The following is a 4782-nucleotide window of genomic DNA, read 5'->3' as shown; positions in this document are numbered from 1 at the left end:
TTTTTTTTTTTTTTTTTTTTTTTTTTTTTGCGGTGGTGGTGCTGGGGCTTGAACTTGGGTGGTCTGCCACTGACCTACATTCCCAGCCCTTTTTATTTTTCTGAGTCTCAGTAGCCCAGGTTGGCCTCGAACTTGCGATCGTCCTGCCGCGGCCCCCTGAGTCACAGGTGTGCGAAGTCCACCGCAACCAGCCTGCTTCATGCTTTTAAAAAAATGGCTGCTGAATGGAACGTGGTCCACCGAAAAGAGTCGAAGGGAGGCGGCAGGAGCCCTGGTGCACGGGTCATTTACGTGGCTTATAGGATGAAAAGTGGCATTACCGTTAACAGATGGCAAGAGGAACTCTCGGCAGTGTCGGACGGTGACAGTGGGAGTGACAGGAAAGGTTACCGGGTGACCCGGCTTCCCCTGGCTCGGCGGGTCGGCGTGATGAACTGGGTTGTACGGGAAGGACGGGGGCGGAGAGTGCAAGTGCCTTCCCTCCGAAGCCGTGGTTCCCAGGTGATTCCGGGAGGGCGGCTGGGCGATGGTGGCTGGACAGGAAGGGAGTTCCCACTCGGTTCTATAGGGATGAACCAGTGTCAGTCTCATGCCAGTGGCTCGGGATGGGGTGTGGAGTCTCCCCGCCATCTTCCACCAGCTCCCTCTCCAGTTAATGAAGACATATTTCTCAACCTTAAGTAAAGCGAGGCAAATTAGGCGCGAGACAAGCCATAATTTCTCCTTCCGCGCAGCTCTCTGTGGCACCTGCCGGTCTTCGGGGACACGGGAGCCACCTGGGGTCCATGAGGGTTGGCCTGAACCCTAGCCCTGCCGGGCGGTGGGACCTTCGGGCTCCGCAGCTGCGAACTCCTCCCGCCGCCGGAGGCTCTGATCCCGCTGCGGCTCGGGGCCCGCCCCCTTATGGGCGGAGCCTCAGTCCAGGTCTGTCATCCGGCCTCGGTCCCTGGGCGGAGACTCCGCAGGCGCTCTGGGCGCATGCGCGGCCAGNCCTGGTGGTGTGCGGTGGCAGGGCCCGAGGCCCTTCCGTTTCCCAGCTGGGTCCGGTTGTGTCTTACGGGAAGGGGAAGCAGAAGTTTCGGCCTCGTTTTGCTTTCGTGCTTGGACTTGTGGGGGCTTTGGGTTGCTGCTTGCTGGGTGTGCTAGCCAGCGGGGCAGAGCCTGATGGGCGCTGTGTCTGGCGAGAGCTTTTGTCTAAAGTCACTTGTGTGTCACCCAGAGACTGTTTAAATGACAGAAACAGTTACATTGCTGCATCTACTGTCACGGTTACCTGAAGGCGAAACTCTACCTAAGCGTCCAAGATATTGTGTCCCTTTATTTGATTTGCTCTCTCTAAAAAATGCCCTGCTGAGTTTCAGAAATGAGCGATTCGTCCACCAAGACGCAGTTAGAAACCGCAGCTGAGGGCTTTGGGAGTCTTAACCCCGGGTGTGCATCTCCTTTCACCCATGTTGTGGGGCCCAGCTGGCTGACATGGCTGCCGCTGTAGAGCCAGTGTGTCCTCTGGACGCAGACTCTTCGTGGGGAGCCGTGCTGAGCCCCCGGAGTCACTCTGCACCCGCCCAGTGCCACCTTGCTGGTCTCTGAACAAGTGGAGATGGAGATGCTGCGCCCTTGGGTCTGCCTGGAACACTCATCTCCTCACCCCTTGTGGCTCTGGGAGGCAGTTACTGCCTACCCTATTTAGAATTTCAACACTCCACCTCCTATTTCTTGTCTCCATTCGCTGCTTAATTTTCTCACAGCACTTGATCCAGCTGATGCCATATTCAATATATTTATCTTATTTAACATTTTTCTATGAAGTCAGGGCCATGGGGAGATTGTTTTTTCAAAGAGCAGTTGCTGGCACATAGTATGTGTTCAATGAATATTTGCTGAGTGAATGGAAAGGAGGAGCTTAGCAGCAGCTGTGCTGTATAGTGTCGCCCAGAAGGTATGGTGGTGAGTGCATGAAGGCACAAGGCTCCTGGGAGGGTTAGGGTTCAGTGCCGTGTACCCCCAGGGAAGATACAGGACTCCACTGCCTTGGGGAAAGGGTAGCCAGTTGAGAAGGATCAGAAGCATGTTTAGAACTTTCCTGTAAATCCTTTTTTGCAGCTTTAGATCTATAATTTTTTCAAAGTTAAATGCTTTTTTAAAAATCAGATCTACCAAAGGTGATTTTGCTCTTAGAAGTTTGTCTTTTGTCCTTAGCACTCTGTTATGACATGAGGTAATGGGGTGAATTGGAGTTATCTGCTTGACTCTTTAAAAGAACTGCATAAGAATGATCCTGATGCTCTCAGCCCAAAGCTCATTAGCAGGCTCTGTGAAAGCCCAGCAGAGCCTTCTTTGTAACTAAAGGACCTTCATCTCCTGCCCTGCTAAATTCAGATGAGTGGGTTTCCTTGTGTTTCCAAGGATGATTCTTAGTGTTTTTCGACAGTTGAACAGATGCTGCACACTTCTGCCACTTTTCCTCATGAATTTCTTTGCAGAGAGGGTGGACACTGCTGGTGGCCCTGGCCAGACTGCAGTTGTAGGGCTACCTAGCCACTCTGCTTTGCTCAAGGTCTCACTGTTAGTACTCATCAGACCTGGAACTTGAACTCAGGCCTCTTGAACCAGCTTTCTTCTGACTGTTCATCAACCATCTATTATCAGGCAGAACCCTGTAACAGTCTGCCAGCGTTGCCTCTTCACAGCCCAGGTGTGCAGTCTTCACATTGGTCTGGAGTAACGTAGATGCTCAGAAGGTTTGTTGGGTGAATGACTAACATGCAGTGGAGACTGGGGGTTGTGATAAGGTAGAGCTTTATCTGAGGTAGAGGTTTGTTTTCTAGAGTTAGGTATGATATCCAGGGAGTATAGAAAGTTGTGGGAGAAGCAAATGAGGGCAGCTTTTCTCCAATAAGGAAACAAACCCATAAGTTCTCAGGGGATTGATTGGAAGCCATTTGTGTGGAAACAATCATGAGGACCAGTTGTGTTACAGGAATGAGTCTCTAGGTTTTGTATGTTGGGAAGTTAAAAATGGTAGCAGTCAGGACTGGGTGAAATTCAGTGTGAAAATGCTTGCCTAGCATGTGCCAGGTCCTGGGTTGGGATCCCCAGAACTGTGGGGTGGGGTGGGGTCGGGAAGTAGCACTTATAACATGAGGCTCATTATTCTAGGCTGCAGAGTCCAGGGTGTGTGGTCTTCTGTCAGGCACACCTGCTCTGTCACAGTCCTCCCTTCCTCTCTGTGTCAGCACAATAGGCTAGACTTTGCTTCCTGAAAAAGGACATGACAGAAGCTCACATGTTCAGGTCCTTTCTCTGAGCCTCTGCATGCTGTAAATTGAGGGTGATGGTTACTACCCTCTTGCCTTTCAGTGGAGCAAAGGAAATGATAAATGGAAAGGTGTCTCACCAACTGTTTCCTAAACAGAAATGATAAAGAAGCTGAAAAATGGTGACAACCTCTCTCTATGAAAATCCTACTCTTAAGACACCCTTGATCTAAACCTGGACTGTGTGCCAGGGCTACCTGAGATAATGATGCTCCCATGAGGATTAGCTAGTCTGTTTCAGTCACTGGCAAGTCAGCCCCCAAAGATTTAAGGATTAGATTACCCAACAGCCTTCAGTGCCATTGTCTTGCCTGACACCTTGCATTAACTTGGAGTGCGCTGTGTTAGTGAAACTCTTTTGTCTTGTTCTTTTCTTTTTCTTCCTTTTTTTTTTTTTTTTTTTTTTTTTGGTACCGGAGATTGAACTCAGGAAACCACTTAGAGACAGGGTCTCACTGAGTTGCTTAGCACCTCACTTTTGCTGAGGCTAGCTTTGAACTTGTGTTCCTCCTGCCTCAGCTTCCCTAGCCACTGGGATTACAGGCCACTGTGCTTGGCCTTGCCTTGTTCTTGATGCATAACATTTAATAGATTCAAATCTTGAGAAATAAAAATTGCTTTAAATTTTAAGAGTTTTGCAAGCACATTGATGTTTCACATTAAAATTGCAGAAATGAAGTGCAATATCTCATTCTTCAAAGAAGGAAGAGTGCAGTGAGACCATATTTGAGGCAAGTCACCAAAAACTGTTTTGATAAGGTTTTTTTGTTTGTTTGTTTTTTGATCGTGGTACTGGGGATTGAACCCATGTACACTCTACCTCTAAGCTACATTCCCAGCCCTTGTTATTTTGAAACAGGGTCTTGCTAAGTTGATGAGGCTTTCCTGAAGCTTGTGATCCTCCTGCCTCAGCCTCTTGATGCATGGCCACCCCACCTGACTGGTCAGTTTTTTCTTCAGGTGTCTTCAGGACTGACTATACACTAAAGTTTCACTTCATTCCAAAATCATTCTTATATAAGTGATTTGTAAAAGTTAGTTCTGTGGCAGAGAACTTTGTCATTTATCCCTGACAGAGCAAACCCAACAAATATTTTTAGAAGTGATACATTGTGGGTGCTCTGTGAATGTAAGTGAACCTCACTCATCATCATGGGTTGTCATTTTATTGTCCTTTTAATTGTTCTACATTGAACATGAGATGTAAAGTCTCTCCATTGCTGATTGGTCATAAAGTTGCAAACCTGGTGAATCAGAGGGTGGGAATGCTGACTGGCCAGCCTCCTATCAGCTGTGCTCCACCCTCCGGCTATCTCTGGGGAAGAAGAGTGAGTGACCGTCCTCTTAGAGAATTCTGCCCCTGTGTGCGGCTATTCTTTTCACTGGTTGGGGTGGAGATGGAAATGAACAGAACCAAGTTATGCATCACATTAAAACTGAGTTACTTTAAGGGCCAAGAACTGAA

General features: G+C 48.6%; 1 long non-coding RNA gene across 1 annotated transcript; it reads right to left on the bottom strand.

Annotated features, from left to right (window-relative positions):
* Positions 1-95: 95 nt before the first annotated feature.
* LOC125618929 lies at positions 96-1126 on the bottom strand. The gene is made up of 2 exons (XR_007350302.1): positions 676-1126; positions 96-562 (listed from the first exon to the last, which is right to left on the bottom strand). It is a non-coding gene; the product is annotated as an uncharacterized LOC125618929 (long non-coding RNA).
* Positions 1127-4782: the final 3656 nt, after the last annotated feature.

The sequence above is a fragment of the Marmota marmota genome, unplaced genomic scaffold, assembly GCF_001458135.2.
Source record: "Marmota marmota marmota unplaced genomic scaffold, marMar, whole genome shotgun sequence".
In the NCBI taxonomy this organism is placed as follows: domain Eukaryota; kingdom Metazoa; phylum Chordata; class Mammalia; order Rodentia; family Sciuridae; genus Marmota; species Marmota marmota.
This window is presented reverse-complemented; position numbering and strand designations above follow the sequence as displayed.